This window comes from Lynx rufus, unplaced genomic scaffold, assembly GCF_022079265.1.
Source record: "Lynx rufus isolate CCGP_SWC_20201006 ecotype Redwood Valley unplaced genomic scaffold, mLynRuf1.p SCAF_2, whole genome shotgun sequence".
NCBI classification, from domain to species: Eukaryota; Metazoa; Chordata; class Mammalia; order Carnivora; family Felidae; genus Lynx; species Lynx rufus.
The window spans coordinates 35,191,331-35,218,581 of record NW_025814834.1 but is presented as its reverse complement, the minus strand read 5'-3'; the positions used below and the strand labels follow the sequence as shown (position 1 = coordinate 35,218,581).

Genomic DNA, 27,251 nt, shown 5'->3' with positions numbered 1-27,251 from the left:
TCCTTGAGGAGAGGGGCGCCTGGGTGGCGCAGTCAGTTAAGCGTCCGACTTCAGCCAGGTCACGATCTCGCAGTCCGTGAGTTCGAGCCCCGCGTCCGGCTCTGGGCTGATGGCTCGGAGCCTGGGCCCTGTTTCCGATTCTGTGTCTCCCTCTCTCTCTGCCCCTCCCCGGTTCATGCTCTGTCTCTCTCTGTCCTAAAAATAAATAAACGTTGAAAAAATAAATAAATAAATAAAATAAAATCCTTGAGGAGAAAGCAGGCAAAAGCCTCTTTGATCTTGGCCGCAGCAACTTCTTACTCAACACGTCTCTGGAGGCAAGGGAAACAAAAGCAAAAATGAACTCATCAAAATAAAAAGCTTCTGCCCAGAGAAAGAAACAACCAGCAAAACTAAAAGGCAACTGATAGAATGGGAGAAGATATTTGCAAACGACATGTCAGATAAAGGGTTAGTATCCAAAATCTATAAAGAACTTATCAAACTCAACACCCCAAAAACAAATAATCCAGTGAAGAAATGGGCAAAAGACACAAATAGACCCTTCTCCAAAGAAGACATCCAGATGGCCAACCAACACATGAAAAAATGCTCAACATCACTCATCATCAGGGCAATACAAATCAAAACCACAGTAATATACCACCTCACACCAGTCAGAATGGCCAACATTAACAAGTCAGGCAACAACAGATGTTGGCGAGGATGCGGAGAAAGGGGAACCCTTTCACACTGCTGGTAGGAATGCAAGCTGGTGCAGCCACTCTTGAAAACAGTATGGAGGTTCCTCAAAAAACTAAAAATAGAACTACCCTATGACCCAGCAATTGCACTACTAGGCATTTATCCATGGGATAGAGGTGTGCTGTTTCGAAAGGACACATGCACCTCCATGTTTATAGCAGCACTATCAACAATAGCCAAAGTATGGAAAGAGCCCAAATGTCCATGGATGGATGAATGGATAAAGAAGACATGGGATATATATACAATGGAGTATTACTCGGCAATCAAAAAGAATGAAATTTTGCCATTTACAACTATGTGGATGGAACTGGAGGGTATTATGCTAAGTGAAATTAGTCAGAGAAGGACAAAAATCATATGACTTCACTCATATGAGGACTTTAAGAGACAAAACGGATGAACATAAGGGAAGGGAAACAAAAATAATGTAAAAACAGGGAGGGGGACAAAACAGAAGAGACTCGTAAATATGGAGAACAAACTGAGGGTTACAGGAGGGGTCGTTGGAAGGGGGATGGGCTAAATGGGTAAGGGGCACTAAGGAATCAACTCCTGAAATCATTGTTGCACTATATGCTAACTAATTTGGATGTAAATTTTTAGAAATTAAAAATAAAATTAAAAAAATTTATTGACACAAAAATATCACATTTCTATTGAAGGGACTACTTAATGATAGCTAAATACTACTGAGATCAGTTGTGGATGTATGCTTAGGTTATTGGAAATTATCCCGTTATTTAGTGTAACCACACAGTTTCTGTAATGTGTACATTTTGGAATCAAAACATGTTAAGGCTACCCGTCTCCCTTGCTGCAGGTGGATCAGATTAATAGGAACTGTTATCATTCACAGGACATAGTTGCTGTGACCTTGAAGCTCCCAGCTAACAAGGTTGTGTGTCATGCAAAGTGTGGTGGTGGGATGTTTGAGGGGAAGACCAATAAAACCGGCATCATGGCAGCCATCACCACATTTGCTGCCAACAAGTAAGTGGAAAAAATCTGCTAAATAGACAAAAAATAAAAGGAAGTCATGCTGTACATTCTCAATGTTGGGGTTAAGGAGGAAGAATTTGGGTCAAGATTATTTAAAATCACAAATAATGCACAAATACATACAGCTGCCAGCTTATTACAACTTTTTAATCTTATATTGTCATACCAGATACTAGGAACTGAAATGAGAATCAGTTACTGAAAAGAATGAAAGCCAGAGTAAAAATACCTGAGGAATAGACAAAAATAAGTCCTAAATGGATGGTGGTTACTTGTCCTTAGCACCTGTATGTATATATAGATCAATTTAACCTTTTGAAAAAAGTTCAATCTTTTATATATGTATTATATATGCACTATATATATACATATTTATGATCTTTTACATATATTTCTCTATAATAGTTTGTATATTATATATGATATATATTAAATATATAAATATATGTACTTATACATATATTTTCTTGATTTAAATGAAGACTTTGCTTTTGTTATGCTTACCTTTATTTATATTACCATTTCCTTTAAAGATCTCAAAACATTACCATAGGAAATAGTCTTTGGAGCAGGCACATGTAGAAGGCTTAATTTCTTTGCTGAATAGTATGAGTCAGTTCTTGTATCCCATGAAGCAAAAGGACCTTGATTCCCAACCTGTCCTTTCAGAGAGCACTTGGTAATCAGACATCACCCTAGTTCCTCCATTTGTTACCAGCCTATAATGTGGCTTGGGATGGCTTGTCTATAGCAGATTTCCATTGTGATAACCACAGGAAATACTCCCAAGCAAAACCCTAAAGCCTCTGGCACCCAAGACTCTCCCCCACATAAGTAATGAACGCCAGGCATTGTGCCCTGACCCAAGGGGAGGGGAGGCCACAGTGCATGCCTGAGATCAGGACAGCCTGGGTTCAGTAGTTCTGTTGTTCTGTAATGTGTGTGGATGTCACTCCAGCTCTCACTGAGAGTTATATAATCCCCAGATGGTACCTGCTTGGTAAAGAGTTTACCACTCTTTCCTTTTTTCTGCTTTAGACATGGTCGTGCCGTCAATTGCATTGTGGAGCGAGAAGACATGTTAATAACTGGAGGCCACCACCCTTACCTTGGAAAATACAAAGTGAGTAGAAGAAAAGCGGGGATGGAAAATATTTATGTTATAAAGATAACATGGCATAATTGCAAAGGGTAGCACTTGGCTGCTCTCTCATGGGGACTAACAGTGAGCAAATCAACAAACCGTGCTTCTATTTAACTTCCCATTCCTTGTGCTGAATGATTACTAGCTGGTTCACATCTGCTTTGCTCAAAGATGTGCTTTGAGCTACGTACTTTTCAGTATATAAAAAAACACTAACTGGTATTGGCTGGTACAGAAGAGTAACTGGAAAATACGTAAGTATATATACATCTATTAAAGTAGATCTGATAACTGTACTACTTCCACATACTTTAAAAATAGGATAATTCCCAATAGGGTTCTGTGAAATTGCAATTATTTACCAACAGGTTCCTCATTTTTCAGGATATCAAGGGTATTTTTATAAAATTGTCTCAGAAATTCTTAGAAAAATTTCTATAGCAGAAAATAATTATTCTTTTGCTTTCTAAGAAATAATTTAACTTGTCAGAGTGGATTAACTTCCATAACAAACAACTAAAAACTTCTGGGGCTTAATCCTGTATTGTGTGATTTCTTCATCAAGTAACAGCCCAGTATAATCAGTAGGGGTTACAGGGAAGAGAAGAGGAGAGGACTCTGCTCCGAAAAATCATTCAGGGACTTAAACGTAGTACCACCATCATCCCCTCAGACTGAATTGTCCAATATGGAGGTCACAGGGCTCATATGGCTATTTAAGTATAAATTTAAATTAACTAAATTAAATAAAACAAAAAATTCAGTTCCACAGTGGCATTAGCTATATTTCAAGTGCTCAATAACTACATGTGGCCAGTGACTGCCGTATTGAACATGTAGATATAGAACATTGCTATCATCACAGAAAGTTCTATTTCATAGCACTCAGAGAGGATTCTAAGTCCTCCACTGGGTCTTCTGAAGAGGGCAGAACACAAGGGGAGAGGGAGAACATGGACTGTTATGTGGGAGGTGTTTTAGGCACCTGGTGTGTAAGTGTGGACCTTGCTTCTATTCATGTTATTAGCCAGAACTTTGCCACCTAACTACAAGGGTGGCTGGGCAATGTAGTCAGATTCTGTGTGCCCAGGATAAAAGACAATAGCATTTGTTTAACACAGCATCATCTCCACCACAGCTGGTGTACCTACGTACATATTTTTAGGAGATAATGGATGTATTTATTTCAACTCACACTCACTCTCTATTTTGAATTTGGTGTAGTTTAACAACGATTTATTAGAGTGAACTTTGTTCTGACAGAGATTACATTTTGGAGGTTGAGGGGGAAATAAAACTTACACATATGAAGTCATTATGAAAACATACTAATCTCAGGTTAAAAGATGAGATACACGTAGTAAAACTATGAGGAGAGATGAACATGAGTTACAGTATGTACAGGAGGCATCTTAGATAAGGTGAAACATAAATGGCCTTCAAGAATAGATGGGCAGAAGGGGTGCCTGGGTGGCTCAGTCAGTTAAGCATCCACCTTGGCTCATATCATGATGTTATGGTTCGTGAGTTTGAGCCCTACCCTGGGCTCTGTGCTGACAACATGGAGCCTGCTTGGGATTTTCTCTCTCTCCTCTCTCTGCCCCTTCCATGCTCACTCACTCTGTCTCAAAATAAATAAATACACTTTAAAAAATCTATTAAAAAATAATTAAAAAAGAATAGATGGGCAGAAAGAAGGCATATGGGTGATGGGAACAGCAAAAGCAAAAATGCAGAGGTAGGATAAACATAGCATGATTGATACGGGTGGCCATGAGGAGAGAGGGGGAATTAGAACACACGATGATTACTGAAAAGTAGCGGAAAATAAGATTGGTTAGGTTAAGTGATGCCAGACAGAGAGGAGCCTAGAGTTTCAAGTCGAAACTTGATCTTATAAGAAGGAGTAAGACGGCGTAGATCTTTGATCAGTCGTGTCATAACCAAACATAGGTGCATTGGGGAGGGTAATAGGATAGCACTGGGCAGGATGGCCTGGGGAGGAGAGAGGATGGAGGCAGACTGACCATCAGAAGGCAGCTGATGCGTTCAGACATGAAGTAGTTGGGGGTCTGAGCTGTGATAGTAAGATGTAGAAGAAGTGAGTCCAAGAGCCACTGTAGTATAAAATAAAATAGGAGTTGGTGACAAACTTGGCAAAATACAGGGGAGAATAAAACCACAAACGTGACTCGGAAGTTTCTAGCAGAAAAAGCGAGGTTGGAAGGAGGAACCAATCTGGAGGAACAATGATGAGCTTGTTCATATAAATACAGAACATTTAAGTATAAATGTCCTGCACCAATATGGAACTTTATTAAACGGGCTGGTTATAGTTATAGAGGCCAAAAGCATAGTGGTGATGAGAATTATGAGAAAATAATGTTTTCTAATATAGAGTGAGGACAGGAGATGATATCAATAACACCTATAATAGTAATATTAATAATTTGTATTTAGAACATTTGCTGTGTTTCAGTCACTCACCTATAATTTTTCCATGCATTACCTCATTTATTGCCATTTCACAGATAGATTCTATAGCTAGTCTAGCTAGCATCACAGGGCTAGTTAAGTGGCAGAGCCGGGACCCAAAATTAAACTGCTGGAATTCATAGACTTTGCCCTTGACTACTACTTCGGTTTGAATTTGGTTCTTTTCAACAGAAATCACAAAGTGAACTCTAATAAGTTCAGAGATATTGAAGCAGAATGCAGATAGAAAGCAGGGATATTGGATATGTAGTTTTTTTTAAATGTTTATTTCTTTTTAAGAGAGAGAAAGAGAGAGCACATGAACAGGGGAGGGGCACAGAGACAGGGAGAGAGACAATCCCAAGCTGAAGGAGTGGAGCCTGATGCAGGGCTCAAACTCACAAACCATGAGATCATGACCTGAACAGAAATCAAAAGTCGGACACCCAGGCACACCTGGGTACATATTAATAGCAAAGATTTTTATGTAAAAGACCTCCAGCAGCACTAAATGCTGCTGAGAGTTTTTGTCGAATTGGGCCCTCTGAGAAACATGTGCTGGATCCATTATGAGCAGGTCACCAGATTTGGAGATTAGGTTAGGTGGCTTCAGGGGAGAAGGTTCAGGTAGAAATGTGGAGCCAGAATTCAAGGAGTTGGGGCAAGAATAGGAGGTTAAGAAGTATGCAGTTGACTCGCATTAGGAGGAAAGAAAAGGACTAGTTGAACAGTAGTCATGAATTGCATAGGAGGAGTCTTTGTTTTGCTTTTATATCTTTCTCTACCCTTCTTTTTTTCCTTTATTATTATTTTTAGTTGTAGCAAAATACATACAACATACAATTTGCTATCTTAGCCATGTTTAAGTGTACAGGTCAGTGTCATTAAGTATATTCACTTTGTTGTGCAACCATCACCGCCAGCCATCTCTGGAATTCTTTTCATCTTGTAAAACTGAAACTCGGCACCCACTAAGCAAGATGTCCCCATTTCTTCCTTCCCCAGTGGCCCCGTAGAAACCACCATCCTACTTGCTAGGAATTTGACTACACTAGGTACCTGATAGAAATGGAATCAAACAGTATTTATCCTTTTGTGACTGGCTTGTTTCACTTAACATAATCTCCTCAAAGTTCATCCATATTATAGCATGTGTTAGAATTTCCTGCCTTTTTAAGGCTGAATAATATTCTATTGTATGTGTCACATTTTATTTATCCATTCATCCATTGATGGACACTTGGATTGCTTCCACACCTTGGCTATTGTGTGTGACTAATGTTGCTATGAACATAGATGTACAAATAGCTCTTCAAGACCGGGCTTTCAAGGCACCTGGGTGGCTCAGTTAGTTAAGGGTCTGACTTCAGACCATGATCTCATGGTCCGTGAGTTCGAGCCCTGTGTTGGGCTCTGTGCTGACAGCTCAGAGCCTGCTTCAGATTATGATGCTTCCCTCTCTCTTTGCCCTTCCCCTGCTTGCGCTCTGTCTCTGTCTCTCGAAAATGAATAAACGTTAAAAATAAAAATAAAAAAATATAAAAGACTGTGCTTTCTATGCTTTTGATTAAATACCCAAAAATGGGATTGCTGCATCATATTATGTTTCTATGTTTAATTATTTGAGAACTGCCATACTGTTTTCCACAGCAGCTTCACTCCTTCACATTCCCACCAGCAATGCACAATGGTTCCAATTTCACCATATACTCACCTACACTTACTACTTTCTGTTACTGGTTGGTTGGTTGTTGTTGGTTTTTTTTATAGTAGTCATTCTACTGGATGTGAGGTGGTATCTTATGATTTTGATTTGCATTTCCCTAAAGACTAGTGATGTTGAGCATCATTTCATGTGCTTATTGGATATTTGAATATTTGGAGAAATGTTTCTTCAAATCCTTTACCCACTTTTTAATCAAGTTTTTTTATTGTTGAGTTGTAGGAATTCATATACATGCTGGATATTAATGCTTTATTAGATATATGATTTGAAAATTTTTCTCCCATTCTCTGGTCTGCCTTTTCACTCTATTGTGTCCTTTGATACATGGAAGTTTTAAATTTTGATGTAGTCTGATTTATCTATTTTTTTTTCTTTTGTTGCCTGTGCTTTTGGTGTCATATCCAAGAAATCATTGGCAAGCCCAGTGTCATGAAATTTTTTATCTTTGTAAGGATTCACAAGTGACAAAATAAGATATAGAGAAACATGGTCCCCAACACTAGTATTAAAGGTCAGTTCTCTCTTATGGGGAGCCTGGGTGGCTCAGTCGGTTGAGCGTCCGACTTCAGCTTAGGTCATGATCTCACACTCCATGAGTTTGAGCCCTGCGTCGGGCTCTGTGCTGACAACTCAGAGCCTGGAGCCTGCTTCAGATTCTGTGTCTCCCTCTCTCTCTGCCCCTCCCCTGCTCGTGTTCTGTCTCTGTCTCAAAAATAAATAAAAACATTAAAGCATTTTTTTAAAAAGTCAGTTCTCTTTTCCTAGGCTGGCTTCATGAATGTTGGCAGAATGTTGGCCCTGGATATGGAGTATTATAGCAATGGAGGTGCCTCCCTGGATGAATTATTATTTGTAAGTGCTTTAAGAAGCAAGTTTACATTCTGTAAAGTCTTAGATAAAATTATATAATTCAGAAAATGTTTAATAGTTAAGGAATATTTTAATAAATAAATAAAGACCCACATTCCAGAATAGCCATATATTACTTACTGGCACCCCCAGAATAAGTCCAGAGTTGCTAAATCTGTGTCTGTGTATTATCTGCATCTTTCCCATACTTAGATTTCTTTTCCCAAATGCAAGCATTAGACCTCAACCACAGCTCTATTGATATTCTGGACAGGATAATTCTTTGTTGTGGGGCTGTCCTGTGCATTGTGGTATGTTAAGCAGTATTCTTGACCTCTACCCACTAGATGTCAGTGGCACAGCTGCCCTCTGGTGTTAACAACCAAAAGTATCTCTAGAGGTTACCAGGGAAGAGAGAGGACAAAATTGCCTCTGGTTGAGAACCAATGCACTAGGCCAAATACCAAAACACTTTTTTTCATGTTTTCCAGGATATTTTATTCATTAAATTCTGTAGACCCAGTATTTAAAGCCTATGAATGCTTCAGTGTCTTTGGCAAATGTCTGAAACCTAAAAAAAAAAAAAATGCATTAGCTCTAAAGCATAACCAGCCTTCCATCCAACACACTTCTGTGTGGCTTTGGCTTTCCTCAGGCGCAGCTGATCAGTGAGTCCTGGATCACTGAAGTTGCAGCCAGCTGTGGTTTGGCTCCTGAGAAGGTAATGCTACCTAGTCTCTCTTCCACAAGACCTCAAGTTCCAGAGCAAGGAGAACAATTGGGTGTCATTCAGGTTGAGGAGTTTGAGATTCAGAGGGGCTAAGTGATTTGCCGGAAGTAACACAGCTAACTACTTAAGACAGAGCCAGGACTCCAAAGTTCAGTGATCCTTGTCTTTCTCAGGCTCTTTCCTAAAAATCCTGGAGACAGAGGATATTGAGGAGGGAGCTTTGGATTCCAGCTCATTCAGTGAGCAGTCTCCTTTGGTTGAGGACATTACTGCTGCCAACAAGTCCTGTCAAACCCTTCTTTTTCCTACTTCCTTTAACATCCCAGGCAGGTGTCATGAAGTTTTAGTCATTCAATTACTAAAATGGTTTCCTTTCCGTTTTTAAAGTCGGGGTCCCAGTTTCTGTTCCCTTCCCTCTGCCTCTTCCACTCAGAATCCTGGAGCGGAGTTAGACTGGGGAGATACAGTGTGCTTTCTTTTACCCCTTCCTGTTCTGTGCCTTCTGCTGTGCTGTTGGGGCAGAGAGGGAAGGGAGGACCAGAGGAGACAGCCTCTTCCCAGCAAGCTCTCATCCTTTCTTTGCTTAGATGTAGCCACTTTTCAAGTATGTTTCTGAGGGTTCCATTTCTGCTAGCTGTCTCAGAAATCAATAGTTCCCTGTGAGAGTTCGTTAAATCAACAACTGACCCTCAGCTGGCACCTCATGTGGCATTTCCTGATGCCTCTTTGCCCCATGCTGCCACAAACCTTGGAAAGCCCCGTCCCCAAGTTCATCTGACTTTCTATTCAATATTAGAATCTGTGGCCATAGACAGGAGCCAGTTTCTTTATGTTTCTTGAACTTGTGGGGGTCCCTGCCCTTCCCTTCTGGCCATCTCATCACAGCCTCCCTCCCAGATGTTCTGTTGCACTGGTGGCATTAGATAATGATCCCCCTCCATCCTTGGGGAAGTTGGAGGAGAGAACAGCCACCCTTAAAAACACTGCCTCCCCCAAAATGGTACAGCTTACTAATTTCTAACATTTCTCTTATAATGATCTGGGAACTTCTTTAGGGGTGTCGGGAGAGTGTATGTCTGTAATGGCACCTGTCAGCTTGGGAGGTCACTGGCAAGAACAGCTGAGAGTTTTCTCAACTGAAAATATGATGTACTTGGCATTTTTTGTTCTCTGCCAGGGGCATTAGTCACTGATTCTGAGAATGTAGAAAGAATTCTACTCATGGCTCAGACATCCTGAGATAGAATCTTAATTTGTTCTTCATCTTAGTTATTGGTTATGTATAAACAAGCTTTCGTACTTTCCTTTTTGGAAATGAGTGGTCTTGTGACAGCATCTGAATAATTCAAGTTGTGTAGATCATGTCCTGGAAGTTAAAATCAGGATTACCTTTCAACAGATATTCACAAGTGCAACTAGAATTAGGAGTCTCCTGTGTACTTGGACTGAACTGAGTTATATAAGGAAAGGATACCTTCCTTTGAACTCACACCAGAGCAGCATAGAAGGCATGTAAGTGCTAACATATTTGAGAGAATCTCCAAATAGAGGAGAAATTATGTGCGGGGAAGGGCTTCAAAAAGGAGTAAGAGGAACTCAGTTTGAGCCTGATGGGATGAGTAGAGCTTGACTAGGATGACAGTGAATGGAAGAGACTATGTCTGTTGCCCTATTTTAATCTCCTTTTCTTTTATAGGTCCGAATGATGAACATGTACAGGAAATTGATCAAACAAGAGATTAATGCCAAGGCCCTGATTCAGTGTTGGAAAGAATGTATGTCCGTGTCTTCCTTCTCTCTGAGGAAAGCAGCCACGGAAAAATCCAATTCAGAGACTTATTGGAAGAAAAAAGGGCTGGCTGTGGTCCCCCTGAAGTTTTCTGTCAGCTTTGGCTCAGTCGCTGCTGGTCAGGTCAGTTCTCCAAACAGACAAATCAAAAGGTGTTGGGGAAGCTTTCTATTAAGTTGGATTAGCCATGTGGTTTCAATGCCTGTTTGTTAACCTTCACCAAAGTTGTGCTTAGTCAAGCCAGCTTTTCTCCAGAGAAGATAAAAGCTCCTTTGCAGGATTCCCCAGGGTTAGTAACAAGCATTCTTGTTGGGAATTCAGGAGACCTAGTGCCTTCTTTTGGCTGTGGCATTAAGCAACTGAGTCAACTCGCTCTGAGCCCAGATCACTCTAGTATAAAGTAAGACAGTGGGTCAGATGAATGCCAAGACTCCAGCTACTCTATGTTTCTGTGTTTCTGGACCATGAAATAGAAACTGCAAGCTGCAAGGCATTTGGGTGCACCTTCCCTTTTAGTGGGTGGGGTAAACTAAAGTCAGAAAAGTAAATCATTTAAATAATTTTTTCAAAACACAATTTTAGAAGTGTGTTCACTTCTGGGGTGCCTGGTGGCTCAGTGAAGTGTCCAACTTTTGATTTCAGCTCAAGTGATGATTTCATAGTTTGTGGTATGAAGCATGGAGCCTGCTTGGCATTCCCTCTCTCTCATTCTCTCTCTCTCTCTCTCTCTCTCACTCTCACTCTCTCACTCTTTCTGCCCCTCCCCTGCTCACACGCGCATTCTCTCTCTCTCAAAATAAACATTAAAAAAAAGTTTGTTCATTTCTTAGCTGCTGAGAGTTATGTGAAGGGGAGGATTGGATATCTGCTCTTGTAGTTTCAATTGATTAAATCAATTCCCTGTTTGTTTGCTAAATCCCTGCTTCTACCCACTCATTCTTGAATGCAACTTACCTGAATAGCTGGTGGTCTGCTCTATTCTCGCTCACTGTACAGCAGTGATTTGGGACCCCTGTTGTCTGCATTCTTATATATGCATATATATGTGTGGAGAAGATGGCAGAGCCCTCAAAACTGTTGTCACTCTCCTTTGCAGAATTCACACCTTTGGCTGAGCTATGAAAACGAAATGGCAGGTGCTTTGAGTGATGACAGATTAGAGATAAAGGGGGGTGGGGCTGTAAGGAACACTAGTACGTATGCTGTGTGTTAAGAGAGCAGAGGAGGTCAGAAAAAAATGGGCAAGAAAGTTCTTCCCTCATTCCTATACCCATCCTTTCACCTAACCATCCTGGCTCAGCTTTGGTGTAATATTAGAATGTTTTCATGCAATTTGGTTATAGACAGGTGGTAGCTCGGGGAGAATCATAACAATACAAGCGGTGATCTTTTTGCAGCCTTCGCATTCCATGCCTTTTTATGATAGCAAAAACAGCACAGAGCCATTTAGTCATCTGCACACAGTTTACCCAGTTGAGGGAGACCATCAAGAGACTGTGGTTGAGGAATAAAGGCAAAGCCAAGATTATTCAGCAGGAGGGGAGAGGGGAAAACTACCGTTAGAAAAGGGTTAGTGAGCAGTGGATGTTGGTTCAAGGTTTGGGAGTAAACTGATTAGCCAGCAGTTAACAGAGGGGATCAGTCTGGTCCATCTGTCCCTGAGCGGACTGGCCAGGATCACTGGGGAAACAGTCCCTATTGTTTACAGATCTTCCAGCAATCCCAGGGCAGGAAGCTGTGGTAGAAATGGCAGCCTGTTTCTACTTAACTGTTGCCATTACTTAATATCTCATATCCGCAGTAGACCAGACCTGTTCCATTTCCCTTATTGGAAATTTCTTTAAAAGTAGATTAAAAATAATGATAGGTACTGAGCTATCATATCATAGTTACCTACTGTGCTATAAGTTCTTTGAGATTTTATCTAATAACTTCCCTGAAGTCCCATATCTGGAGACACATGGGACCAGGGCTGGAAACTCAGATCTGAGAGGCTCCAGAAGCAGTGTCCTCTCAGATGTCTCTCCACGGCACCTTTTGGTGGGAACTGAGGTGGGATTCAGCTCAACAGGGAGGAAACTAGACAACATCCAGCAAGCAGTACAAAGTCTCATTCTCGAAGTCTCCTGAGGAGCTTCCCCCAAAGCGCACACCAGTCCTACCCATCTTTTCCTGGAAACCAGTTTCCATGCTGAAAACATTTGTTTAGGGCCTAATTGAGGAGTTTGAGATCGGGCAAGCTGCTTCCTGGAAGCCATATGCTGAAAGACTGTTCTGAGAAGGGAACTAGAAATGGTATTTGAGCACCTTCTACCTATAAGGCCCAAGGCTGGGGAATTTGTATTGCCCACTTCGTTTAACCCATATCTCATCTTGGTTGAGTAGGTATGATTCTATTTTATAGAAGAAGAAACTAAAGCCCATAGAAGTTCAGTCTCTTGCCCAAGGACATTTAGCTATTGAGAATAAGGATTGGACTTGAAGACTGTCTTGTCATGTGTCTTTATCTCATTCTGTGCTGTCTCCCTGAGCAGAGGCAGCCGCTGTGCTCCCAACAGCTGAGGGTGTCAAACATACCTCCCCTGTGGTATATTTAATTACTAGCCTGTGAACATGGAAGAACAGACAATATGTAATTAACCTCCACATCCCCAGTACCCCAACACAGAGTAGAAACTCAAGTGCTTGAATGACTGAGACATTTTGGGAATCTGGAACCAAAGCAAACTTCTCACCAATACCAGCAGTCATTGCTTGATGATTTAAATTTCACAGACTCAGCCCCCAATTTATATTGGAGAACCATCTGTTCTAATGCTCCAGTTGTGCCGATTTCATAGATGAAGCTTTGCAGAATTTTCCTTTGTGGCGATAACAATGAACCATCCGGTGGTGCCACTTAACTGAACCAAATTTGACATTTTAAATGACCCAAGGGGATTGCAGCAGCACATGGAACAAATTACTCAGCAGTCTCTGAAAGAAATGCTTCCCTGGACACGCAGGCAGGGTACTGTTGCCAGTAGGGTCACACAATGGAGGAAATGCACAATCCACTGTAATTGTAGCTCAATCACATGTGCCAACTACAAATTGCCATAAGCAACTTCTGAATTGCTTGCAGAGCCAAGGAGGCCAAATACAGACTTTAAAAGCTTCACAAACAGATCAAATCACTATGCTGTTGTAAATTCATTTATCAAACTTTTATTGGGCACTTACAATGTGTGAGATACTATGTTACATCCCAAGGGATGCCTTAGGACATGGTCCTTCCTTTCAGGGGGCTCATGTTCTAGCAGACGACACTGAAGTGTCATAGAGTTCAGCCCAGGAGCAGCCCTTGCAGCTGCCATCACCTGGCATCTGATGAGCAACCAGGGCAGCCAGCACTAGGCTCTCTGCAGGGGATGCCACTCCTTAGCTTTATTATTTTGAGAACAAATGGCCAGAATGACAAGATGGTATTTCCAGGAGTGATGTGTGAACAAACAGTAAAACACGCTCTGATGTATTTTCCCAAGGCTCTTGGGCATGATTATCATGGCAACAATGCTTTCCTCAAGGTTCTGATTCTCCCTTGGGCTGAGAAAGGGTATCCCTATGTCCCTATTTGACCAAAACATTCCTAGTTTACACCTGCTGACCCAGGTAAGTAGAGTCCATTTTCACTGTCAGTATCTTATTTAGAATGATAGAACCTTCTGTTAGTCATTCACTGGAATAATGTAAATCTTTGGATATCAATAAAGAGGCAGTACTCCAAGTGTGGCTCATGGCCCACCAGTGGCAATGAAGGTCTTTCTGGTGGTCAGAGCATCCATCTGTAGTTCATTCCTTGAGTTTATCTGGTGATTGACATGTGATTCCATTGACTTTCACTTATGACCAGGGTTGTTTATAAGTAATCTGAGTAGTGAAGGTTTATTAAAATTTTATCTTCATTGTATACAAATTAACTTGTTACCAGAATTTCCTGAAGATCCTGCCTTTAGAAATCCTAGATTATTATTCCACTCTGCCTAGAAGCTTAGATATTAAGAAACCTAGCTGACAGAGCTTTATAGTCACCCCTTGCTGGCCCAGACCACGCCTGTGAGGCTGGCATCTCCCAGTTGAGCAGCTACAAAGATGTCTTGCAGGGCTTCTTAAACTACAATGGAACCACTGGAAGCATTTCTCCTAGGACTGTGTGTGTTAATACTGCTCTTATACTAGAAACTCAAAGTAAAAAGACCAGCCTTGTTTTCTGCAGCCTCCTGGGATATCTTTATACCCCTTATTTTAGCATGAACAAAATTGTAAGAAGGCACATTCTTGTTGATTATAAAACATGTTTAGCTGGAGTCTGGATGTTTCTGATTACAGCAGCCTTTAATTCTGTGTTAGCAGTTTGGTTCTTTCTGGATCCCTGTGGGAAACTGTACAGTTAGATAAGATTACTTCCAAGTTCTCTTCCAACTAAAGCTCTATAATTCTGCGCCAGAATGATTTGGAGTGGGCTTAGCTCATTTTGTGGCAAACTACGTCTGTCTATCCTATCTTATTTGGATTTTGGGTTTTGCTTCTCTATATCATACCTACAACTATGGGAGCATATGTTCATATAAACAATTCTCCCCTGCCTCAACCTATCTACACAGAACTTGGCATTTTAAAACTACCTCCGTCCCCACAAAAACCCCCAAACCTAGATTGTTGTTCCACTCTGAATTAGGGAGATCCTTAAAGGTACCAATATGCTCAAATGTCCTCATGAAGAAATAGTAGCTTAAAGAATACAGTCCTCCCCCGGCCTCAAAGCCATCCCGTGACAGTCTGCCCTCTTGTGGAGTGATCATGAGAGAGCACTTGCCACAGCATTGCCCTGGCTCTACTTAGTGCTCTCAGGGCAGGGGGAAAGTGTGCATATTTTGGCAGGATATGGAAAGGAGGGGATCATTTCCAGGGAAAATGTTTTGTTTTATTTATGTATTTATTTTCATTTGGTACATTTTAATACCTTCTAGAATAGACTGACAGTGAAGCACACACTTGGTTTTTGAGGACAATTTCTATGCTAATATTTGGTTATCATTTAACATTAAACTATTAAAGTAAAGGTTGGCAAACTACAGAGTGGGTCAAATTCTGCCCATGGCCTGTTCTGTATGTCTTCGGGCTTCGAACAGTTTATTACATGTTTTTAATTTTAATTCCAGTATAGTTAACATACAGTGTTTTATTAGTTGTAGTAGTACAGTATAGTGATTCAACAATTCAATACATTATCCAGGGAAAATGTTTTAATTGACAGGAAATATGACAACGTCACTCAAAAACAACATGGAAACCATTTTCATCTCTTTTGGTTAGGCTGCTGTCCTGGTTCCCATTTACCTGGATGGGTCTGTGCTGATGACTCATAGTGGAATCAAAATGGATCAGGGGGTGCACACTAAAATGATTCAGGTGAGTATGCAACTAGTTGGATTAAGTTGGATACATGAAAATATTTTGAGCCCTTCCAAACCCCAAAAAATAACTTCTGTTAGTATTTTCTAATTTGCTGGCAGATGCACAAAATAAATGGAGATAAAGCACAGAGGCTGGACCAATACAGTTCAAAGCTCTGACAGTTTGATGCTGTGATGCTGACTGTAGTACTGGGGAAGGAGCTTGGGGTGCCACTGTCACTGCTTGGGGTGCATTCTGCCTCTACCACGGCTTGCTGCAAAACAAACACTGAGCGCTATTTTTGCTCTTTACCTTTTTTCGCAAAAGTGAAAATCCTCTTCAGATTTATTTCAGTTAGTGAAAACAGGTACAAATTGTAGGTGTTTCATAAAAGCCAAGTGGCATTATGCAAACTTTCACAAAGTGGGGGATACCAGTATTAACAAGTGAGTTGTCTTTCTTCAACTTTTGCTGGGCAATAAAAAGATGTGTAAATTCTCATATATTGCATTATTTCTTGCCTTTTTTATAGTAAGGACTTTGAATTTTTTAAAATATTTATTTAGTTTTGAGAGAGACATAATGCAAGCAGGGGAGGGCAGAGAGAGAGGAAGACACAGAATCTGAAGCAGGCTTTAGGCTCTGAGCTGTCAGTACAGAGCCTGACATGGGGTTCGAACTCATGAACTGTGAGATCATGACCTGAGCTGAAGTCGGATGCTTAACTGACTGAGCTACCCAGATCCCTTATAGTGAGGACTTTGAACAATTGATAATATAAATCACATCTGATATTTCTAATCAGATTTTACCCATTTTCTTTTGGCTCATTTACTTTAGATTAATTTTTAGCTATCGTTTCTATTTTGCAAACAATAGTAATGTTAAAGGTTATAAAACATTTGGAAGAGGAAAAAAAAATTTTTTAAAGACTGAACAATTTCACCATTTAGCAATAAGCACTGTTTTGAGGTTTTTCCATCTTTTCTTTTTTCTTTTTCAAAAATTTCTAACATGCTGTTTGTATAATTTTGTATCCTGGTTTTTAGGTGGGTTTTTTGTTTTATGTTTTTGGTTTTATTTTTATTTAAATTCCAGTTAGTTAACATGCAGTGTTCTGTTAGTTTCAGGCGTACAATATCATGATTCAGCACTTCCATAGAGCACTCTGTGCTCATCAGAAGTGCACTCCGTAATCCCCATCATCTATTTCACCCATCCCCCCACCTACCTCCCCTCTGGTAACCATTAATTTTGCTTTCTATAGTTAAGAGCCTGTTTCTTGATTTGCTTTTCTCTCTCTCTTTTTTTCCCTATGCTCATTACTGGGTTTTTTTTCACCTATCTTATGTAGAATGAGCACTTCTTCCTGTGGTTAAGAATTCTTTGAAATCATGATTTTTAATGTCTGCATGTGGATATATGTATAATTTATTTAACCATCCCCATTGTTGAATACTATAATGAATATTTTTGTACATAAGCCTGTGGTCAAATCAATGATTATTTTCTTAAAATAGATTTCCAGAAATGGAATTACTGGGTCACAGAGTATATCTTAAATCACTGATACTCATTACTAAATTGTTTTCTAGAAAGTATCCATTTCATTATACCACTAACCAACTTTATGTCTTATGGATTTTTTAAAAACCTTAAGTAATTTAATAGGTGAATGATAGTATCTCATTATTGCCTTAATTTGCATTTTCCTGGTTATAGAGCTTTTGCTGGAATTTTGCAGAGTGAGGTGGTAGGAAAGGCTGCAGAGGTATTGATTTCATGATTATGAAGATACGAAGCATTTTCCTCCCGTGTTGGCTTTGGGCTTTGCCTCCTCTTCCTGATGCTACTGCACAGAAGAAAGCCAAAGAAAAAAAGAATGTGTGCTCAGACTTTAGAGTCCAGACTAGCTCTACAGGGATTTTAGAAAAGAACTTTTTGTGGCTGGCAGAATTCATGGTTCTGCCCGCCTGTCGCCGTTGCACGTGTGGGGCTTCACACGCAGGCTGCTGTGTGGGTGTGTGCACAGGTCTATGACCAAAGTATTTGAAAAGAAACAGGTGGCTAGTTATAAATTAAGGATGCCAGTGTCTAACAACCACCTGCGTGGACCAAGCACAGAAACTGTCCCTAATACAAATGTCTCTGGGGTTTTGTGGTGGCGGGTCTCAGCGGGTTGGCAGTAAAGGTAAAAATCATTGCAGTGGTGTCCGAATCATTAACCCCACCAGGCCAGATACATGGGTGGAGCTCCAGAGTTGTTGAGAATTAATCCAATCTTTAGTTCCTTCCCACAGCCTCCTAGTAAAAACTGTGCTTTCCCCAGTGTCAGGCTCGGTACATGGTACAATACTCAGCTGCTCTCCCGGCCTGGAAATCCATCTCCTTTTCTCCCTCACTCCTGACATCCCACTGGTCAGTGGGATTCCATTTTACTCAAAAATATCTCTGTCTTTCAACCTCCATGTTCTGGGAATATCGCTACTCCGATTCAGACTTGCACCTCTTTTCAGGGCCACTGCAAGGCTCTGTCCCTCCACCTGAGTTTCAGTGCCTTTCACTCTGGCTTCATGTTGACAGAGCTTTCCCACAAAATAAATCTGGCCATGCCATATTTAAAAACAATGCTTAGAGTTTGCCAATAGTTTTTCTGTTAATCCCTGACCTCTTAGCATGAATTATAAGGCCTCCACCCTAGATGGTCTGTCTTTAAGACCAACTCACACTTCACCCCCACCCCTGGGAAACCTTTCGCATCACCTCTTACAGGGCTGGTCTCTGCCTTCTCTGTGTCCCATGGGCCTCTTAAGCCTCTGGCACATATTTGTGGTTTTGAAATCAGTGTTTTCTGGAAATTATGATAACTTAATAAAAAATAATCCCTAGCATGCTTGTCAGACTCTTCTAAAATGCCTTGAACCAGTCATCAGCAAGAACCATCAAGGCACTCAGGATTGGGTGAGAATCACTGTTACTTTGTGTTTTATGATAGAAAAAAGAAGGAGGGAGGAGGAATGAGTGAATTGAATATCAGTAGAAATGGCACTATCAAAGCTACTGCAGTTACACAGTGATAAATGGAGGCCTTTTGGCTCTCTGCATGTGGAAATTTTTGTCATCATATGGTAGAGGAGCTCTTGCATCTGGGAAAATTCTCCATTAGACAAAAAGGTGGTTTTTCTGCCCAAAACTCTTCTTTTTAAGCCAGAACTAATTAATGTTTCTTCCTATGGAATGTAGGTATCTTCCAGATAATACCTGTAAATCTATTTGTTCTCCTTCTTTGGGTTCCACTGTTCCTAAATGGGAAGGCAACACTACAGTCCTTTTATAAAAGTGAAAATCATATAAGCACTCATAGGAAAATAGGAAACCAACCTGCTGGCTATGTCTTCAACCAATAGTAGGCACTAAATGCAGTGGAAATTTCAGCTGCTTCCTTCGATGTACTTACAACCTAGTTGGAAGAGAAAACACACATTCTAAAGTCAACTAGCAAACTTTCAAAGTAATAGGTTATAAAGTACCAGATGGTGTGGAATGGATGTCAATAAAAGCTGAGTATGTGTCATGCTGACTGTTCTAGAATGTCACATTAAAAACATTGGTCTCAGGGAAATAATGTTTGAGGAATCCTCCTTAGAAATGGTTCCTGGGGCGCCTGGGTGGCTCAGTCAGTTGAGCTTCTGACTTTGGCTCAGGTCATTGTCTCACACTCTATGAGTTCGAGCCCCTCATTGGGCTCTGTGCTGACAGCTCGGAGCCTGGAGCCTGCTTCACATTCTGTGTCTCCCTCTCTCTCTGACCCTCCCCCATTCATGCTCTGTCTCTGTCTGTCTCAAAAATAAATAAACATTAAAAAAAAATGGTTCCTGCTATTCTACAAAACTAGGACTCCTTCTATAATTCATATTTATGGGAGCTCTCAATCCTTTTGGGGCATATTTATTTCTCCCCTCTGCCCTGTGCTTCCTGAGCCAAAGAAAGGCTGAGAGAGCCTGACTGAAGAGAGAGGTACAGTGCCAGGCAGTCAACCTTCCACCCTCATGAATTGCTGCCATTCAGCATACTTTCTTCTGTAATGGTTGCACCTCTCACCTTTTTCTTTCTTAGACTTGGGGACTTGGCCCTAACCCTCATTTTTCTGTAAGTCAACAATGTGCACTGCAGAGTCAGGAGAACTTTTGATGTAAATGGTATAATTTACCAAAATTACGCCACTCTCCCAAGACTGATAGGTACCTGATACTAAAATTAAACAACCCACCATCCATTGTCTCCTGAAATACTCGCTGTTGATAGGCTGTCTTTCCAGAAGACTGAATGAAGTTCTTCAGCAGCAGAACGTACATTGCCCGTTATAGCACAGACCACAGGTGTAACTAAGTTGGCAGTCACGGGAGACGGTCACAGGCACTGAACAAATGCTGTTAGTACAAGATGACCACAAGTGCTTGGGAAGTTGGGAAGTTGGAAGTTCCCACAAGTGCTGTGGGAAGGATTACATTAATCTTGGCTCTTCCTGGTTATTACTACTGATAGCTTTCTTTATCATCTAGTGAAATCAGAATTAAAGTCTCAAATGATTCTTTCTTTAAACATCACTATCACATCATGATTGCTCTTTTTCACAGGCATGAGTTGCTTTTGATGAAAGCGGTAGTCTTGCAGTTGCTGAATACTTCAGGTAAATAGTCCTTTCAATCCCATGCCATGAAAAATAGCAGTTGTAGCTTGAGGAAGAGTTTCACTTCTGTTTGAAATTTTGGAAAAAATTGATTTTGTACCTTCTATTAACCCACTGTTATAAACAACATTTAGCTTCTAGTTAATCCAAGTGTCCAGAAAGTCTTCTGTTGGGAAAAATAGGAACACAAATAAAATATGACTGAACTGATGATTTGAATCATACTGAGTAGTACTAGAGGGTTCTATGAGGTTGGTGCTTGGAACCCACAGCAGTGATTGATTTTTCTGTTGAAAACTTAGTGTATCCTTAAGAAACAAATGTAGGGAGATTGCAGAATAAACCCATAATAAGACGAACATCATTTCACACCTTCTAGATTGGCAAGAAATAAGAAATGTGACAATAACCATGTGTTGTCAACCTGTGGAAAAATTGTTTCTCACATACTTTAGAAAATAATTATCAAATTATTTTAATGGAAAATGAAAGCCATAAGAGAACAGAGTGATGTAGAGTCTTATGTGATTTTGTCATTTTGTTAGTTCTCGTGGGAGTCCTGGGGCACTGGCTGGCTATCAGGAATAAGTGTTAGAAGTGTTTTTAATGGCCACCTCCAGACCAGGGCAAACAGAGGAGAGCAGGGTAGAAATTCCTGGCAAGCTGCTCGCCTGTGCGTCTCTTTTACCATGACACCCATTTGGTGTCTTAAGGAAGAGTCAGGAACAGAGCAGGCCATGGGGACTAGAGAAGTAGCATAGAATGAGAGCCAAGGGCCTGGTCTTGTGAACAGAAGGCTGAATCCTGGAGCCAAAAAGGCAGACAGACAGACAAACGTGCACCTTTGAAATAGCATTTGGTCTAAAATGCAGCTGTAATTCCCCAAATCTGATGACAGTGGGATGACATGATTCAAGATTAACTAAAAGCAATAGGCTGGATAATCGTATAGTCAGCACCTAACTTCCAGGCATAAGGAGTCATTCATTGACGAGGAGCAATTGGATGTTTTATCAGCCAAAGCAAGTGTAATAAGAAGTATATATTTATTCAACAGATTTATTGCATGTGTTACATGCTGGCACATCATTGTACAAGTGTATTCTTTTAGTTTGCTGTACATGCAAATTGAACACAGCTTCTTACTGGTCTGTTTAAATCATCGGGCCATGCAATTAGAGGACCTAATCACTTAACAGCTCTCCTCAAGAATTCTGTTTCCTCCAGGGGTTGAGTCAGACATGAACTGGGAGACAGGCAAAAGCCATCCTTTAAAATATTTTGTTTATGGAGCTGCCTGTTCCGAGGTTGAAATAGACTGCCTGACAGGTGTTCATAGGGTCAATACCAATTGGGAAAGTCTTCAGGTTGTACCTTTGATAGATCTAAATTCCATATATTCCATCTGTCTGAGCACTGTGGAAGCACCATGTATTTGGCTAAGGATAATTTCTCTGAATTACCAGAAAAAAATAGAAGCTCAGCAGTTGCCTTGGTGTTGTGGTTGCTTCCATGGAAAACAGCTGGCAACTTCTCTTATTTTTCTGGTCTTTTTAAATGGAATTGGGAAAGAAACCACTTCAAGGAAGAAACACAGCTTGAAGAGAGCTTTCATGTAGACTGTTGGTATAACCAGCAATCCTGACCTCCTATGTGAAATGCCATCATATGACATTTTTGAAGGATTTAATAAGCATCCATAATCTAACAAGCACCAAGGGCCAGCCCAGGGAAGTTAGTGGCCAGCTTTTGATATCTTTTATCTAGCTAGGTCCTGCTTTTTAGATAGTTTAAGGGCATCTTATGATTTTAAGTGATGCTGTGAAGAGATTCCCACACAGGTGCGTGCGCTCTCTCTCACTCACTCTCTCTCTCTCTCTCTCTCTCTCTCTCTCTCTCACACACACACACACACACACACACACACACACACACACACTTCTGTTTCAAGGAGAGTTTCTCCTCTTGTAGCTGGGCCCCTATGGGTAAATGAAGCTACTTACTGGCCACTGTCAGTAATAATAAATGATTATTAATACATTAAATGGGGCTGTGATACCCTCACAACTGTCTTGTGATAATCTGTCCCAAAACCTACCCAGAAGGAGACTCTAGGTCTTGATATTTCCAAACATACTTTGTCACTATATCTTAGAGTATGATCAGATTTAAGTTTTCATTTAACAGGTCTCCAGCATGTACGTTTTTTAAACTATAGTCAGCCTAATCTTTGAAATTGTATATACCTTTGAACCTGCCCAATAAAGTATCTGGTTTGTGTGGATTCTAACTCAGACCAGCTCACTTTTGGGGAACCTTGGACTAGGAAAAAACAGTGATCATACTAAGCATGGTTTTCATGCTGGAGTAGCTGTCCTGTTTTAGTTCCATAGAAAGTTATCTCATACTAACTGATTTCTACATCCCTTCTCCCTCAAAGAAAAATTTAGGGAAAACTTAAATCACTTGGGTTTTCTTTATCTTGTATATGCCTTGGCCTTGCTAAGGTCTAAGAAAGGTAATAGCCTTGGTGTGAAATTTTGAGGTGTGTTCTTATAACTTACTTGAATAATCTTAAGAGGTGTACTAAATAGTCTTTTTATCAGATGCATTCAAAGAAGCTAGGTCTGTAACTCAGGTTAGGTACACCCCTGGCAAAGGGCTGTAATGTAACATCCCACTAGGGGCCCTCCCTGGAGGCCTGTTTCTCAGTCATTCTTATGTTGTTAGAATTGTTCTTATTCTATAAAATTTCCCTCACGGGGCGCCTGGGTGGCGCAGTCGGTTAAGCGTCCGACTTCAGCCAGGTCACGATCTCACGGTCCGTGAGTTCGAGCCCCGCGTCAGGCTCTGGGCTGATGGCTCAGAGCCTGGAGCCTGTTTCTGGTTCTGTGTCTCCCTCTCTCTCTGCCCCTCCCCCGTTCATGCTCTGTCTCTCTCTGTCCCAAAAATAAATAAACGTTGAAAAAAAAAATTAAAATTTCCCTCACTTTAAACCTACATTTATATATTAGTTATCTATTGCTATGTAACAAATTACTCTCAAATTTGGCAGCTGAAAATAACAAATATTTATTAACTGACAGAATTTCTGAGGGCCAGAAACCTGGGAGTGGCTTATCTGGATGATTCAGGCTCGGGATTTTTCACGAGGTTGCCATCAAGCTGTCAGGTAAGTCTGCATTTATCCCAAAGCTGCAGTGGTGGCTGGAAATCTGATTCCAAGCTCCATCACATGCTTGTTGGCAGGAGGCCTCCGTTTCTCACTGGCTGTTGCCCAGAAGTTTCCATTCCTTACTACATGGACCTCTCTATAGGACATCTCAGTGTCCATAGGATATGCATGCTGCCTCCCACACCCAGAGGGACTGGTGCAAAGGAAAAAAGAGAGTATGAGCAAGTGAGAGAACATCCACGACAAAAGCCACCATCTTTTATAACCTAACACCGGGGTGATGTACTAGCACTTCTGCAAGACAAATTAACCCTGGTGTAGAGTGAGGCAGGGGAATACATAAGGATTTGAATGCAGCACATGGGGATCATTGCAGGCCATCTTGAAGGCTGGCTACCACAACCTAGAACCACTCTCCTTCTGCCCTAACAAAAGACAATGACAAACAGTAAGTCCATGGCTTTGAAAACAGAACCCTTGCCAGCACTGCAGACTTAAGAGCATCTGCTCTCACCAATAATTGAGGCCACTAGTCTGCTGGAAGGCCAGCCTTGCTAAATGGTGTCGTTAAATAAGGGAAGTGTTTTATTATACCAAATAACTTTGTATTTGTAAAGTAAATAACTTTATATTTGTAAATAACTTTACATTTCATGGTATCCTTAAATAACAGAAGTGTTTTATTATAGTAAAATTTTCTGGATCACTCTCTACTTTTCTTAAGAAAAATGTCAGATGAAAGTCCCAAATCAAACAAGAAAACTCTTGGATTGGGGCACCTGGGTGGCTCAGTCGGTAAAGCGGCCAACTCTTGATTTTGCCTCAGGTCATGATCTCACTGGGAGTTCGAGCCCTGTGTGGGGCTCTGCTCTGACAGTACGAAGCCTGCTTGGGATTCTCTCTCTCTTTCTCTCTGCCCTTCCCCTGCTTACACTGTAAATCAATCTCTCTCTCTCTCTCTCTCTCTCTCTCAAAATAAATAAATAAACGTTTTTTTTAAAAAAAGAAAAACTCTTGGGATTTCCTTTGTTCCATTAATAATTATAAGTAGAATCTGTTTGTCATGGCAGAAGCCAGTATGTCACTGAAAGAAGGTCCAGACTTGCTGGAGAGCAAAGGTGTTACCAGTAACCTAGCTAGGCCTGCTGTATTCCTTATTTGTAACTTATCAGGAACTCTTGGTGACCAAGTTGTAGTGTTAGATTTATCTTTCCTCTGGTCTAAAATTGAAAACTCCACAATAGCAATAATTGAAGACTTTTTGGCTGATGCTCCCTGAGTTCTGTGCTTCAGTAGATGTTACCCAGCCAGCTGGACTCCGGATGTTGGGTTGTATGGTAGCCACAGAGTTTTTCAACAAGGATCATGAGGGCCATAAACATTTTCTGTGTCATAGATTAATGTCTGTTGTAGTGGATTAAACTCCATAAGTTACATCACTCAGCCCGAAGAAAGTCAAATATTTTTCTCTCCTGTTGTTTCTTTTCTTTAAAGATTTTTTTAAATGTTTATTTATTTGAGAGAGAGAGAGAGCACACTCACATGTGCAAGCCTGATGTGAGGCTCAAACTCACAAGCTGTGAGATCATGACCTGAGCCAAAGTCAGATGCTTAACTCACTGAGCCACCCAGACGCCCCATCTCCTATTGCTTCTGAGGGAAAAAAAATCAGTGCTTAAGCCGGTTGAGTATGTGTATAACTTTGAAATTTATACATAATGAACTGTTACACAATAAAATCTTTGTTGATTCTTTCTCCTGAAATATGTGGCCCAAAGAAAGGTTCTGTACCAGTGGTGTCCTGGCATGAAGTGTTCTCAGCCTGTCTCCTTAAGTTGTATTCATTAAGATAAACATTTTTTCTCTTTTTTATTACTAGAACATCCAAACAGACATTGGCATGGATGTTGGCTTCAGTATAAATCCAGCCCTTGACATAGGCCAGGTATGTGTACCTGTTTTGCCTCAATCCCTTTTGTAAAAGCCATAACTGCTCTGGATGTCTGTAGAGAAAACATTCCATCCAGCTTATTCATCATCTTATTTTTCTGCCCCTGAAGTCAGAATCTGTCTATTGAGGCCAGCCACAGAACTCAAATCTCTTATTGTTTTAAAAAGAGAAGGAAAAAAGGATGTTTTGAATTAGTGTTTGAAGAGACATACGGTCTGTGATTGAGGATCTTGAGTGAGGCAGAAGCGAGCCTAGAGGTGACAAAATGGGCCCGATCCCAGTGAGATCAGAAGTAGACTGTATGCTAAGTGTGAAGTCTTGGGCATATGATGGGCTGTAGCTTTGAGGAGTTTAAAGTTGGGTTGGGAGCACATCAAATCATCAAATAGTTACAGCAGTTGTTATTAATAGGTAGCCTGTTTTGCCCACAGACATTTTTTATTCAAATTTGAAATAATTGACAAGATTAAAAATTCACCATCATCCTTACATAATTATTCAAATGTCTAGCATCTCTTGGAAACAGAAAATTTACCAGCACTGGAGCTGCATGTGCCTAAGGAAAAGCAGTTGGCTGCCTTTTTAGAGAATCATGCACTCTGTGATTCTAGGACTCAGGACTCAACTGGAAGCTTCACTCACTTTATTTACCAGTGGGCAATTCAGCTCATTACTACCTCCAGTTCAGAACATAATTTGAGGTACTCTCCAATCATGACATGTGTCATTGGAGAATGGGAAGAATATATGGGTTGGAGAAGTCAAAGCGGGCTTCTGGGAGGCAGTGCATGTGGATGAAGTAGTCAAGGAATGAACAAGAGGAGAATGGAAGACATCTCCCTAAAGAAAGACATGAAATTCAGCATAGTTTGTGTTCATGGCTGGCTGGTGGCAGGGCAGGGAAGGGGGTGTGCTGATGACAGTGGAGAGTACCTGTGTCAGAGGAGCGGAATGTGAGGCCCCAAAGACAGGCACCTGCCTTCATAGGTGGAGGTGATGTGGCCTGGGATATGGTCTAGAGTTTTAGGAAGATTCATCTAACATCATGTTAGAGAAGAATCTCCCTGCAGATAGATACATGTGAGGGTAGAGAGTGGGACAGAGAAAATATGGCCACAGCAAGGAGGTAAACAAAGAGGAGACCCAGAAATCAGAAAGATGTGTGGAAAGCAATTTTTCCCACAGGCTGACATCTAAGAATTGGAGCGTTTTAAAGCTGTGTAGGAAGCTTAGCACACAACAGAGTTCATGTCACAGGCCAGGAAACAAGAGTGCAGAAATGTGAAGCCAAGCCCAATATGAGCAAGGATGGTGAGATGAGATGCAATGAGGGAATTTTCAGACCCTGAGAGCACTTTTCAGTGTGCTGGAGTCTGTGGATAGGTCAGAGGGTTCCTTCTGGCTCATGGACAGAAAAAAGGAGGGCTTTTGGGCCATAGGCTCTTTGACGCCTCTTCTAAAGCTATACTTTTACTGCCAAATTGAGATTTACACTCAAGTTTTTTACTTTGAATTTAGCGCTGATTAAGATGTTGTAGAA

General features: G+C 40.9%; 1 pseudogene; it reads left to right on the top strand.

Annotated features, from left to right (window-relative positions):
• LOC124514165 (aldehyde oxidase-like) overlaps window positions 1-27,251 on the top strand; it is a 95,333-nt pseudogene that overhangs the window by 48,415 nt on the left and 19,667 nt on the right.